The 15,898-nt window shown below is 34.7% G+C and overlaps 1 long non-coding RNA gene across 1 annotated transcript in view; it reads right to left on the reverse strand.

The window, feature by feature from the left end:
• Positions 1-670: 670 nt before the first annotated feature.
• The window catches only part of LOC125934688 (uncharacterized), a 30,869-nt gene continuing 15,641 nt past the window's right edge, over positions 671-15,898 (reverse strand). Inside the window, exons 3-6 of the long non-coding RNA XR_007461492.1 lie at positions 14,444-14,731; positions 4,555-4,762; positions 3,672-3,783; positions 671-852 (exon numbers count right to left, since the gene is read on the reverse strand). This is a non-coding gene — a long non-coding RNA (uncharacterized LOC125934688). The remainder of the gene's footprint in view (positions 853-3,671; positions 3,784-4,554; positions 4,763-14,443; positions 14,732-15,898) is intronic.

Below are 15,898 nucleotides of genomic sequence, written 5' to 3' on the forward strand. Positions count from 1 at the left end.
ATAAAGTATTCATAAGAACCTTGAATAATCCTTACAAAAAAAAAAAGATCTCTTCTTCCTTATAGTTAAGCATTTATAGCTTCCTTAACTGTGGAATGGACACAGTGATAATAGTTTCCCTCTATCATAGAAAATCTGAGGTAATTAGACGTACTCTAACATATTTCTCATCATCATTATTAGTATTATCATTATCTGAGAGAACACTAATAGGCCAATAAGAATATGTCTTCTTAGTAGATGTCAAGAAAGCACTCCTTAGAGATAATTGCTGTAGGACTTGTAAAAGATATTTCCTCTCCATTCTCCAGCAGGCAGATTCTTCTCCTCAAATATAATCTGGTTCTTTATTTTCTACAAAATCTGGTCATTGAGATGAGAATTTTGGATCTTGAGGCAGGACAGATTGTGTAGCCCAGTCTCCTTATTTCATCAGTGTGACATCTAAGGAATCAGGATGGCCTTCACGGTATTTTGTAAAAGCTATAGCTCAGGACACAAGCCAGCCTTTGTCCTCCTATGCATGCATATTCTATTGGTCTTCCTTCTTTTCTAAGCCATTTGAGCTTAAAGACCCATTTAGTACCCAGTAGATCATTCCTAGAAGACCAGGCACAAAATCCTGACTTTAAAACTTGATATTTGTGGAAGTAAATAAAGTACAACCAAATGAGAGAAGCAAAGGCTATTTATTCAGAGCTTGTCACAGCAAGGTTGTCAGCCACCATTACATGCGTTTTGGCAGAGAATCAAAAGCAGGCAGAGGAGTAGACTGGACACAAGGAAAGGCTTCAGCTGAGCCCTGATTGTAGGCTGTTGGCATGAAAAAGCTGTAGGCATGATGTTTAAAAGCTGAAGCATAGGAACAAAGTGAAGATATATGATTAGTTAGGATTTTGAGAAGTCTTTTCGCCAGGTTAGAAAGTGTAGAGAATATCATTGAACAATGTATGCAGGAAAGTGATAATCAAGTTTGCATTGTGCCAAAATCACTCTGATGTGGTGATGAAGCACGCAATGGGAGGCAGAAAGCCTCCAGAAAGCGGCCCAAGAGTGACCCAGGTATATAATTTGTATTTTATCCACCCCTTCTCCCTTTCTAAATCATCCAGTTAGAACTGTGAATATATTTACTAAGGTGATAGAATTTAAATAAATGATACAAGTATTACATAATTTAAACTTACTTCGTTATTAAACCAAGAAGACAATAGATACATCTTAAATGGAAAAAAAGCTTCATATTTTCTGCCCTGTCATACTTTTTCCATTTCCATTTTCCCCTTCCTTGTTCTTGTCTATTTTGCATCTGTTTTTTTTTTTTTAATAAATATATCTCCTCCTGTGTATCTCCTCCTTGAAATCCAGAGGGGCATCACTTTTCCATAAGCCAAAGGAACAAGATCATCATTACTTGATGCCCTTAAATAAATGCATTAGTCAAAATGACAACCACATTGGCAATCAATAAAGACATAGAAAAAATGGCTGAAGCAAGTAGTGAGTTCAGAAAAGCAGTCTAGTTAAACAATTGCTCACCTAACTGAACAAGATTAATAGTGATTGATTTCAAGTACACCTTACAGAGCATATTTGTCTAACTATTCATCCATTCCTATCTCCTTCCCACCTTTCCCCTTTCTCCCAGTGTCACATTTACTGATGACTTACAGATTTAGTGAAAGAGCTAATTATGAAGTCTTACTTTCTCAATACAAATTGAAGGTTGGAAATATGTTAATATCAGTGATTTATCTGTATTGAAGAATTTTATACTTTATAAGAATGATATTAATACTTGTTTGTGCTGAAAATACTATAATTCTATAAATTGCCTATGTGTACATGGTTGAAATTTCTAGAAGAAAATGAAAATGACCCTTCCCTACCATCTCTTCATACCCCAATTCAATTCAGTTTTGTGCACATCTAAAAAGCCAACTTTTCTGATAATACCTTTCTTTACTTAATTATTTTTTTTATTCTTTATTTATTTTTGAGAGAGAGGTAGAGTATGAGCAGGGGAGGAACAGAGAGAGGGAGATAAAGAATCCAAAGTAGGCTCCAGGTTCTGAGCTGTCAGCACAAAGCCCAACACGGGACTCCAACTCACAAACCGCGAGTTCATGACCTGAGCCGAAGTCAGACGCTTAACCAGCTGAGCCCCCCAGGCGCCACTCTAATAATACCTTTCTGATCTTGGTCATCCTCTGCCTCTTTCTTTTTCTTTCTTTCTTTCTTTTTTTTTTTTTTTATACTTACATTTATTTTCGGAATGAGTTATATATGAGAGGAGAGGGTCAGTGATGACAGCCAGGTTTTTAGTTTGGGCAACTGAACAAATTTGAGGTTGTTTTCTTGTAGCAAAATCTGATGAAAGCTGACTAATTTGAGTGTGACAGACACCATTCTCTCAGATAAATTGCACAGGAAAAGTAAAATATTTCTTTCACAGGTATTGAGTTCAGTCACTGCTGTTTTGAGTTTGAGGCACCTATAAAATGTCTAAGAAGTGTTATGAAATCAACTTGGCTGGAGCTAAAGATGTAAGAGTATCAGAAAATCTTTGGTAGTCTTGTTTGTGGAAATTGTATACAGAAAGAAGACAAAGAAGACAAAAGACTGAGCCTGATATTTAAGGTCCCCTAATCAGAAGAAAAGCAAATGGGAAAAACAAACAACGACAACAACTTCACAGGAAAAAAGAAAATAAAATAACCAAATGGGAATTGATAGATAGAAAGCAAACCAGGATAAAACGGGGCTAAGGGGAGAAAAAGGATATTTCAAGAAATGAGGGAGAAACAGCTTTTGTTTTAAGATAAGGAACCAAAAAGTTACCTTCAGTTACAAATTACTGTCTTAGGGCAATTCTACTGACACTTATAGTATAGTCCTGACTATTGACCAGGATTTTACAATAAGCCTGAATGTTGTTAGTGGAATTATCCTGCTTGCCCATAAATCTGGTTGTTTTTTTTTTATTCATTAAATACAACTGTTATTATAAAAATACTCTGTGCCTTTGACATACATGACTAGACTCTCTGGGTGTGTGTCAACATGCCATAGAGACAAAACTATTTGCCCTTGAGAAAGACAGGAGTGACAAATTGGAGTGTGTATGTGTGTGTGTGTGTGTGTGTGTAGTATGTGTGTATGTGTGAATTTAATACCTATGAACATGTTTTACAACATTCACAGAATGGAACTTATTTACAGTTACATATATAGTTATGGAGAATGTAGGAAGAAGGTAAATTTTGAAATTTTGGGGAGTAAACAACCATGTGAGGAAGAAGAAAATATCTATGTATGAGGCTATCTAGGGATAGAAAGATGGAATCAACTACTTAAAAGCTATAATTTTATCCTTGTTCATGAAGTTAACTCATATAGGACAAAACAGACCGGTTCCTATGGCACCCATAAACACAACATTGTGTGAAACTTTCATTTACATCAGGTTAAAACACAATTTTATATTCCATAAGAAATTAAGGGGCATCGCAGAATTATTTACCCCATGTTTGCCACACTACATTAATATTTCTGTTAATCTAATTTATAAATCAAAATACTAACCACTTGAAAAAATATATATTGTAGTTTATGTATGCAAAGTGGTTTCTATTTAAATGAGTCATCAGAAGAGAAAGAGTTTTGTTTACCTTGCAGTTTCCATAAATATACTTTTACTTTCCAAAACCCTGATGTAGAAAACGCCACTGTATTCAAGTTGGTCTCGGCTGGCTTAGTGACATTAAGGGAACAAACCAATTTCTGCAGTGACAAGGACAAAAGAAATAAAGAGTAAAATATATATGTGGAAAAAAAAAACAAAGCAAAACAAAACAAAACCCCAAACTCGTTTTCATTGTCTTTGAGTCAATATGAAATTGCAAGAATGAACTTGCCGTGTGTTTGGAGAATATCTTTTAATGCTTCTTGCTGTACCAGATAAAATAGAAGAAATAAAAGAGAATAAGGAGAACTATGTAATAATGCTAGTAGCTTCTCCTGTGACCTTGGGCAAGTGGTTTAACCTTCTGGTGACTCAGCTTTTCCATCTGTAAAACTGAATGGTAATTACCTCATTTATTCTGCACTCAATAGGTTGCAATTTGTATAAGCCTTGTTCAGCATCAAGGACATTTCTTCAAGGCTTCCTTCTTTTCATTGCCTGATGTCTATTTTTCACAATTTTAATAACGATTAATGTGATCACTATAACAAAATGGGGAGGGGGGACGCATAATTTATCTACTTTTGCTGAGCAATAGCTCATAGTTAAGCCATATCTTATACATTTTCCTGTGGGTAAAAAATGGCAAATGAAAGGCAGGAGCCAAAGACTAGAACAAACTACATTTAAGTAGATAATTACCTACCAGTTATTTCTTAGTGATTTCTGTATTTTAATTCAGCTCCTAAAATTTGATAAACAACCTCAAATCAGAATCAAAGCCATCCATGGAGGGGACACCATCTGTCGTTCATGCCCATTTTTACTGAACTCTTTTTCAGTGTTTATTCATGAGGTCAACTACTTACCTCACTCTTCTACTTTGGAAAAATGCAAACAGATGTTCTGTTTTTCTCTTGCATATCATCAGTTCTGACTAATGATGGTACAGTTCACGTTGGTGAATTTTCCCTGGCCCGCATTATATCTTCCAAATAACTTTGAGTCTCACCAGCTTCTTGACATCGCTTTTATCATTCAGTAAACACATTGATTACTTGACAAAGAAGACTTCAGCTAAATTGAACATTTTTAAGATCGATTTAGACACTGTCTCACTATTAGAAGAGCTAATACAATTTTAAGCACATTTATTTTTCTCACATCTGGGATGCTGGCCTCCAAACGCACTTTAAACCAGTGTATAAAAATCTTCAGTGATTCTTACAACCCAGAATCCACAGTTATATTACAATTAACATCCATAATCACTAACTCTAGAATTGCATATAAGTAATAGAGGAATGCAATGTTTAGATTTAATGCATAATTAAAAACTCTGATAACTGTGGTTGTAAGTTTGTACATCCAAGTATCATAAAGAAGTGCTTAACTAGAAAATAATTTAAAAGGAGAAGGTGAGGATTAACATACAGTAAAAGTGGTGTTTCAAGTCACAGAAGCTTAGTGTTGCCCAAATCAACTATAAACCAACCGTGAAACATTCTTATTGGACTAATAAAATACCATCGTGATACGCATTCCCAGTTTTTTTTTAATTCACATGTGTGTATCTTTATTATAAAATACTTATTATAATAAAATTTCACAGCAAACAATGTTATTGATTTCAGTGTGCCTCCTATTGCAGCAAACATACACTGTCAAAAGCTTTCTTGAACACATGGTATAAAGAACATCTGTCCATTGTTCTAGTTTTCCACAAGTCCAGTGTCATCAAATCTTTCACCATGTAATAGACGTCTCCTTTTCTCCAGGTTGCAATAACATTTTCCTTATTGTCTTTAAAACCCTTACCAACTCTTCTGGAAAAAGAAAAAGAAAGAAAACAACAACAACAACAAACAACGAAGAAGTCACCAGTGTGTACCAGCATACGCAAATATTAATATTTGGCTGTGTTGTATAATTAATTTTCATTGGCAGCATGCCTCCTTGTGTGTTTAGATTTGCTAATGCAACAACTAAATGCACTTTGCCAGTTCTTGTGAAAGTTGACAGACATCAGCTAAATTAAACTGTGCTACAGACAAAAGCTGGAAGCTTTTCCAGCTTTTGCTAATAGCCCCCTTAAGTCCCATAGCATCTGCCCTCTGTTCCATCCCCAAAGAAATGTCATATGTTGAGGATATCTGGGGAAAACCCCTCTTTTAAGTACTAGATTCTTCTTTGGTTTCCTATTTCTGCATAGCAAACTACCCAGCACTAACTATCCAGCACTAACTGCTTTAAACAGCAACTTTAAAAATTAGTTAGCATGCTTTCCTAGGTCAGGCATTTGGGTAGAGCTTGGCTAGTTAAGTCTTCTGCACCATGTGACGTCACATGAGAACATGCACTTGGCATTGGGGCTCAAATGGAAGATACACAATGTCTTCACTCACATGTCCAGTAGCTTCGGAAGGATGACTGGAAGGCTGGGCTGAGCTGGAACTGACAGAGGCGCCCGTAAGCTTTTGGTGGAAACAGGGTACAGCTCAGAGACCCAAAGGGAGGGTTATGAACTAACAACCTGTGGCTATTCCCTACGGACGTGGCAGCAGCGTGCCACGTGACTATGGACGTGGCAGCAGCTAATTCTCTCGTGGCAAGCAGGCATGAGGAAGTAATGCAATAAAATGGAATTATTTGGAATTGTAGTCAGTTGTAAAGGAAAAACAAGCAAATAAATCTTTGTCACATTTTGGAGGATTTCAAAGAAACGAGGGTGCTAAAGAAGAACAATACCTATCAACAAATAATTTCTCCAATAAGGTATTAGAGTACAACAAAGATGTATTTTTAAAGCAGTTGGTTCTGCCTTAGTGTCAAGAGAAGTTAGATCTGAGTCAATCATGTACCAATTGGGGTTCCAGTAGAAAAAGATGTTATGGCTTCATTAGGATGAATCAACGGATGTTTAATAAAAGGACTGTTTACAAAGGTGTGTGTGAGGGGTGGAGAAATTGCGAGGGGTAATACAGTAATCTAGGAACAGGAAGAATAAAGATACAATTACTTTTAATCCCAGAAGTGACAAGGAGAGGAATGGCTACAAGAACTTGAGAACTGTAGATCGAGACTCCCTCAGTGGAGCTATGCGCTGTGTTCAAGGGATACAGTCAGCCCAAGATGTAAACATGGAGAGAGTCACGGAAATATAAAATATAACCATATCCCTCTCTGATTTTCTACTCGGGTTCTTTATTGGCCAAATCCAACTGAAAGCCAGAGACTATGGCCTAATCAATCTGATCATTAAAATATCAGACAAATCCCAGTTGAGGGACATTCTACCTGAATAATACTGCCCCCCCCCCCGAATGTCAAGGTTATCAAAGGAAAAAAAAAGAAAAAGAAAATGTAGGAGACTATCACAGCCGAGAAGAACCTAAAAAGACATGACAACTAAATGTGATAGGGTATTCTTGGTGGGATCATGAAACAGAAAAAGGACATTAGGTAAAAAATGGGCAAATGTGCCTCAAATACGGGTTTGAGTTAAAAAAATGTATCAATATTAGTTTACTAATTGTAAAATATGTACCATATCAAAGATATTAAACACTATGGGAAAGTTTCTTTTCCTACATTTTGCAATTTTCTGTAAATTAAGAACTGTTCTAAAGTTAAAGTTTATTAAAAAAAACAAACTTTAAACATCTTTTTAGTGTTTTTCACCTTATTGTCACCCAGCTTTGACTGAAATATATCTCCCATTTCATTTATAAAGAGGAAACCACCTTAAAGGACAGAACATGCCTCTGAATCTCAAAAACTCTAAGGAATATCAGTTGCTTCAGGTATTTGTGGTTCTTTTCCCATACCTAGTAGACGGCCTGTTATATTGATGGAACTCAAATTTAAAAGTAACTTTTTAAGTTCATAAATGTTAAAGATGTATCCACAGTTTGAAATAAGTCATTTTGCAGAGATTTATAACATTGATGATATTCAAGAATGAAAAGATTTTAGCATTAAATAATTTTCTTATTGATTTAATAGTAATTATGAAATGTTGAACTACATACATGACTTCACCTAAAAGTTGAAATGTATATAAATAAGGTATAACTTGTAAAAACAAAAGAAAAAGAAAAAGAAAGACAACAACAACAACAAACAACGAAGAAGTCACCAGTGTGTACCAGCATACGCAAATATTAATATTTGGCTGTGTTGTATAATTAATTTTCATTGGCAGCATGCCTCCTTGTGTGTTTAGATTTGCTAATGCAACAACTAAATGCACTTTGCCAGTTCTTGTGAAAGTTGACAGACATCAGCTAAATTAAACTGTGCTACAGACAAAGCTTAAATAAATACTGTACTGTGTTAAAAATAATGACTGTAATGGTTATTCCAATAACCCTGTGTAAAGTCGCTTCTCATCATCTTTTGGAATCTTAAAGTAACCGTATGAGCTATGGAAAGAATCCATTTCAGAGGGACACGGAAAAAAGGCAATGTATTTGAACATATTAACTCGCAAAACAATCCGTTAACCTATGTATGGGATTGTGCAACTGGTTGTTAGAGCTCTCTTGCTGGTATTCTGACATGAGAATTGTTTAACAAGCATCCTGGGAATTAGAGGCTCTTCCTCAGTAGTCGCATATGGCCTTCTCTGCTGCATACATAGCAGCGCTTCTGCACCTCCCAGACTGACCTAGCATTAACTAAATTGGATGTCAAGAGTGTCAACATGCTTTAACTGCCAGTGACATTGTTCTGTGGGCTTCTCAGATGAAAGACAAAAGAGGAACAGAACACAGGATTTAAAAAAGCAGGGTGGAATGCAGAGGATTTCTTTTATTTTTGGATTTATTATCTTCTGATATTTTAGTGCTTTACTGAAACAACTGCCATAAACTTTCCATCAAACATGGAATTAGAGGCATGCTTGCATCCATAGATGCACCTAGACTCACGGAGCAGCGCCATTAAAACCGTGTGCTGAAACCTGCAGGCCTCAGTTCCTCTTAGATCTTATTTCATAGCATGAACCTACCTCTTACTGGCACCTAACGAAATTTTGAAAGGTATTATCGTAGAAGTGATTTTTTCTTTATTTGCATTTTCCTAAATATTGGTAACATTTAAAAACATGGCCACAGATATAACTACTCAGGTTTCTAATAGAATGAAATTTAGTGCAACCGTGTTATCACCATAAAATAAATAAAACATTTACAAACTCAACTCACTTCCTGTGATAGAAATGCTACTTCTTTATAAAAACTGGTCAATGGTCTCATCTAGATTTGATTTCACTCTGTTTCTGAACTATGAATTCATAATACCAAATGAAGAAATTCTTGTTTTAATCCACTCTTTAATACCCAGCTGAAAGTATATCCACTTCAGTCAGCTTCTCTGAATTTCTCCAGATTTTAATGGTGTTATATTTATAGTTCTGTTAATGTTTCCGGCCTAGGCCATGGAATTTGTATTGCTTATTTATTATATTGATTGTTTCCCTTCAAGGGAGCACATTATCTAATATGGAAGGAGAAACAATATATATAATAAAGTGAAAAAAATAAATCGACAAATAATTGTAGCAATCGCTGTTGGACATTTATCAGTAACCATCACCCCCCATCTTTTGTAGTCACTAAAGTCCAAATTTTTATCCCACACAGTTGTCCAGAATAAAAGATCACATTTCCCAGCATCTTTTACAGGCCAGTGAGATTATGTGTTAATGTCTCAACAGTGAAATACCAGAACGATTTATGTGAAGGGCTTTCAGGAAATCTTTATATTAGGACATTATTCTTCTACTCTGCTGCCTAGAAGGTCTGTGGTGATTGCTGTTGCTCTAGCTACTGTTCTGAAGCAACAGGCGTAATTGAGGATTTTAGAGCAGGAGAGCAGTACCTGAAGATGTATCAGCAAGTTTCTATAATGTCCAAGACACCCAACTTCAGATTTACTTTTTGTGGGGTGCCTGGGTGGCTCAGTTGGTTAAGCATCTGACTTTGGCTCAGGTCATGATCTCATGGTTTGTGAGTTCGAGCCCCACATCAGGCTCTGTGTTGATTGGTCAGAGCCTGGAGCCTGCTTCAGATTCTGTGTCTCCCTCTCTCTCTGTCCCTCCCCCACTCGCGCTCTGTCTCTCTCTCTGTCAGAAGTGAATAACATTAAAAAAATTAACGAAAAAACACATTTATTTTTTGAGATAAGCTCATATTTTCTTTTAGCCACACTAATATGGTATGTTTTCTTCTAGGATCAAACCTGATCCTAACTAACAGGGAAGAAGAGAGAGGGATGATAACACCTTAGCGCAATTATAAATGCAGATTTTAACACTCTACTTTCAGTAATTGAAAATAAATTTTGAGAGAAAACCAATAAGGAATTAGAAGGTCTGAACAACACAATCACACTTGACCTAACTGCTTTTTTCTAGAACATGACATTTAAGAATGGCAGGAAGCACGTTCATTTTAAGTATAAATAGTAGATTCCCAATATTAATTGCATACTGAATAATGAAACATGTCTCATTACTTTGAGAGACACATTCAAATATTCAAATATTTCTAAGTGAATAAAAAAATAAATCACAACATATTTAAGGTAGTGGGAAGGAGATAAGCAAGGCTTAGAGTGAAATTAGTAGACTTAAATGCTTATTTTTTAAAATAATAACAGTCTACATTAATGATATAAAGTAAATTTTATCCCACATAAGCAGAAAGAAGAAAATAGCAATTATATACGTAGAAATCAATGAAGAAAATATAAGATAAGAAATCAAAGATTTGAGAACAGAAACAAATCCGTGAATTTTTTAGTTGATTGAAAAATTTACTAGAATCAATAAAATTCTAGCAAAAGAGATCAAGAAAAAAGAGAAATACATATCACAAATATCATATGTGAAAGAGGGGACACAACTAGAAATCATATAGATATTAAAACATAGTGAGAAAATAATATGAATAAGATTAGATCAATAAATTGAAAATTGAGATGAAATGAACAGATTTACTTAAAGATATATATTACTGAATCTGACTCAAATAGAGAAAATCAGCCTATCCCTCTTTACACTAAAGAAATTGAATTCATAGTTATAAAACAGATACACACACACACACACACACACATCACATATGCACGCACGCACGCACATCTGGTCTCCATGACATGATTGCATAATCCTATCAAATTCTTAAGGAAGAAATTATATCACTCATATGTAAAATCCTTTCTAAAAGTAGACTGTAAAGGGAGAAATTCTTTCCAGCTCACTTTATTAGGCCAACATTACCCTGAAAGGAAAACTAATCAAAATCATTGTGATAAAATAAAAATATAGACAAGCACCATTTATGACGACAGATATTTTGTCCTTAACAAAATATTAGCAAATTGAGTCCAGCAATTTGGGAATGCACCATGACCAATTGGTGTTCTTTCCAGGAATATAACATTGGTTTAACAATCAAAAAATAATTAATTCAAGTTGCCATATAAATGAAATAAAGGAGGGAAAATAAACAACTTATTAGATTCACAGAAAACATTTAACAAAATTAAGCTATTAAGATAAAATATCTCAATAAATTAAGAAGAGCAAGGATTTTCTCAATTTATAAAGATTATCTATAGATAACCTGCAGCTAACATCAACTTACTGGTAAAAATTTGAATTCTCTCCCTATAAGATTGAGAATAAAACAAGAATATCTGCTCTGATCATTTCCATTTAACATTAAACTAGAAGTCTTAGTGAAATATGGCAAAAAGAAAAGAAGGAGCTTTTATATAAATTGAAAAGGTAAAACTGTCTCTTTGCAGATGACAATAGTGTGTATAGAGAAAATCTGAAGAGATATATACAAAGTCACTAAAACTCATGAATAAACTTACTGAGTCCGTATACAGAAATAAATTATATGTCTGTATATTTCCTTTAAGTAAATAACAAAATACAGCAGATCATTTATAGTAACATCAGAAAAGATTAAATATCTAAGGATATATTTGATAAAATATGTGCAAGACTGGTACAGTGAAAGTATAAAATATTGCTGACAGAGATTAAACAATATCTATGTGTACGTATGTGGTTAGGAAGACACAATATTGATACAATGTTCATTGTCTCAAAAATGATATATTGGTTCAATATAATTTCATAACAGAACGTTTTGGGTGCAAGTTGATTGTAAAATTTATATGGAAAGGCAGAGACCTAAAATAGCCAAAATATTTTTTATCATTTGATTGATCGAATGATTGATTTTTCATCATGAGAAGTGTACTCGTGAATCCCCATCCCCTATTTCACCAATCTTCCCACCTAACTAACCTCAGGTAATCATCAGTTTGTTTCGTGTGTGTGTGTGTGTGTGTTTGTGTGTGTGCTTTCTCTCTCTTTTTTCTTTCTTGTTTGTTTTGTTTCTTAAATTCCACATATGAGTGAGATCATATGGTATTTGTCTTTCTCTGACTAACTTATTCTGCTTAGCATCATATTCTCTAGCTCTATCCATGTTGCAAATGGCAAGATTTCATTCCTTTTCATGGCCAAATAACATTCCAGTGTGTGTGTGTGTGTGTGTGTGTGTGTGTGTGTGTATCACATCTTCTTTATCCACTCATCAATTGATGATGGACACTTGGGCTGTTTCTATAGCTTGACTATTGTAAAAAAATGCTGCAACAAACATAGGGGTGCATGTATCCCTTTGAGTTAGTGTTTTTTGTATTTTTGGTGTAAATACCCAATAGAGTGATTCCTGGGTCATAGGGTAGTTCTATTTTTAAATTTTAAGGAACCTCCGTACTGTTTTCCACACTGCCTGCTCCAGGTTGCACTCCTACCAACAGTGCACGAAGATTTCTTTCTCTCCACATTCTCCTCAACACTTGGTGTTTCTTACGCTGTTGATTTTAGCCAATTTGACGCATGTGAGGTAGTAACTCCTTGTAGTTTTGATTTGCATTTCCCTGATGAGTGATGTTGAACAACTTTTCATATGTCTGTAGCCATCTGTATGTCTTCTTTGGAGAAATGTCTGTTCATGTTTTCTGCCCATTAAAATTTTTTTTAATGTTTGTTTATTTGTGTGTGTGTGTGAGAGAGAGAGAGAGAGACAGAGACAGAGAGGGGTAGAGAGGGAGAGAGAGAGCATGAGTGGGGGAAGATATCTTCTGCCCATTTTTAATGGGATTATTTGTTTTGGGGGTATTGAGTTATATCAGTTCTTTATATATTTTGGACACTAACCCTTTATTGGATATGTCATTTGCAAATATCCTTTCACATTCATTAGGTTGCATTAGTTTTGTTGATTGTTTCCTTCACTGTACAGAAACTTTTTAATTTTGATGTACTCCCAATAGTTTATTTTTACCTTTATATCCCTTGCCTCAGGAAACATATCTAGAAAAACGTTGCTATGGTTACCGTCAGAGAGATTACTTCCTTTGCTCTCTTCAAGTATTTTTGTGGTTTCAGATCTCACATTTAGGTCTTTAATCCATTTTTAGTTTATTTTTCTGTATGGTGAAAGAAAGTGGTCCAGTTTCATTCTTTTGAATGTGACTATCCAGTTTTCCCAACACCATTTGTTGAAGAGATTCTTTTCCCATTGTATAATCTTTCTTCCTTTGTCAGAGTAATTAATCATATAATGTGGGTTTATTTCTGGGTTTTCTGCTCTTCTATTGATCTATGTGTATATTTTTATTCCAGTACCATACTGTTTTACTTACTATTGCTTTGTAGTATAACTTGAAATCTGAAATTGTGATAACACCATTTTGTTTTTCTTTTTCAACCAAAACAACTTTCTAAATGCTTATTTATTTTGAGAAAGAGAGCATGCACTAGTGGGGGAGGGGTAGAGAGAGAGGGAGAGAGAGAATCCCAAGTAGTCTCTGTGCTGTCAGCACAGAGCCTGATGCAGGGCTTGATCCCACCAACCATGAGATCATAACCTGAGCCAAAACCCAAGAGTCAGACACCCAACCAACTGAGCCACCCAGGTGCCCCCAGCCAAAATAATTTTTGAGGTGAACAACAAAGTTGGAGAACTTACAGTGCTTTATTTTAAGATATACTATAAAGCTACAGGAATTGAGACAATGTAATATTGGTATGACCTATAAATCAAAGGAACAAAATAGAGGCTAGAAACAGAGATATATGTGTGTATATATATATACATATATATATATATAAATCTATTGGTTTGTGAGCATAATTGGTTCTGGAAACATGCTTGTAATCCAAAGCACTTGTATATCAAAGCAAATTTATCCATAAGAAATAATGAAAACTCAGATGATTTGTTCCACAACCCAAAAATATTCATATGAAAATGATTAAAATACTGTAATGTAACATAAAATAATAAATAAAAATACAAAATATAAATAAAAATAAACTAACCTGCATTTAACTTTGAAAACCTTCGTGGCTAATGTGAGGGAGACAAGAGATAGGAGGGTTATTGTGTAGGACGACTTTCACTATCACTAATGGAATCACTGCTGTCTATTGTCTCAATGGAATATCTTTCTTTTCTTGCAACTTTAACAAGGAACCTATCCAATGACACTTGCTTTTGCCTCCTTTTGAGGATTTTGCAGAAATGTGACATTGCATTGTTAAACAGATTCATTGCTCCCACTGCTTTAGACTAATTCAGGTGGTGTTTTTCTACAAAATTTTGCACTGTTTCCCACATTTTACACATCTCCTTAATCTAATTTGAAGTGAGGGATCCTCACCTTTTTCTCTTCCTCCTCTGCAGATGAGATGCAAAGACGTCTTATAAAATCTTGCAAATTTGGCCACTCACATACCTCGTTCATACTTCTTCATGATTTCCTTCTTAACTTCCACCATAATCATCTTCTTACCACCTTTCTTTGCAACTTTTTTCTGCATGGGGGCCATTGTATATGCTTGCATGGATGTTGACTACAGTACAGCATTAATAAACCCTTGTCATATACTGTAATGTAACTGGCAATAAGGCAGCAGAGCCAAGGGTCTGAATCTGCAGGCAGCCTGACCTAGAATGAAGCAAAGCATTCCTAAGTCACTCTTGTGTGGAAAAGCAAAGGACTGTCCATAGGTGCTTTGAAGTGACAAAAACTATACTAGTGCCAGTTGTGGGCACCTTTCAACTTTCTGAAAAATCATTGATTTATGCAAAGCACTGTGGCCTGAGACCAAGCATCCAAGCATGGGAGATGAACACCCACAATCACTCAGTGAGAGAGAGAGAGAGAAGAACCGTTGGTTCAGTTGTGATCATGTGACATTGTAAGACTCGTATTGCAAGACATCGCTTGTTTATCTTGCAGAACAAGTTACTTGCAATCCAAGGTTTTACTGTGTAATTTTTTTGTTTGTTTTTACAGGAAAGATAATCCACTAGGGAAAATGAGAGTTGTTGTTTTTTTTTTAATTTGGTGCTGGATGGTGCTGGGTAATTTGATATGAATATAGAAAAAATATAAACCTCTACCTTTTATCTTAAATTTACAAAATTTTTCTTTGGAACATAACATAAACCTAAACTTAAAACCTCAATCCTTAAAGTTTCTTTCCAAAAAATGTATAAGAAAAAAAGTTTGTGACCTTGGGATTGGCTATGATTTCTTAGGTAGGACTAAGAAGTACAAATTGTAAAATAAGAAAATTGGTTAAATGGATGATATAAAAATTAAGAAAATTAAGAGGTAATTCAAAGACTAGGAGAAATTCATATACATATGAATATAATTATATATATATATATATATAACATATCTATATGAATGGTTAATATGCACATAAAAATTGGTCATTGGGGAAATATTAGTTGATACCACAATGAGATACCACTACAGACTTACATAGCTAAAATAAAATAAATTCATAAAACCATGTGGTACAATGAATTTTGAAGTATAGGCATGCTTTGCTTGTAAAATGCTAATTTGACCACCACTTTAAAAAGTTTGGCATTTTAGTATAACATGCAGATATCACATGGTCGACCAATTCAATTCTTAATTATTTATCTAAAAGAAATGAAAACATATGTTCATGAATGTTTATTGCAGCTTATTTCTCATAATAGCTTTGCGTTCAAATGAATCTAATGTCCATCAACAGTGAATTAACAAATAAATTGCACCCCATAAATACAATGATATATTACTCGTCAAAAGTCAGCACAAGCTACTGATACA

This window comes from Panthera uncia, assembly GCF_023721935.1.
Source record: "Panthera uncia isolate 11264 chromosome A1 unlocalized genomic scaffold, Puncia_PCG_1.0 HiC_scaffold_17, whole genome shotgun sequence".
NCBI classification, from domain to species: Eukaryota; Metazoa; Chordata; class Mammalia; order Carnivora; family Felidae; genus Panthera; species Panthera uncia.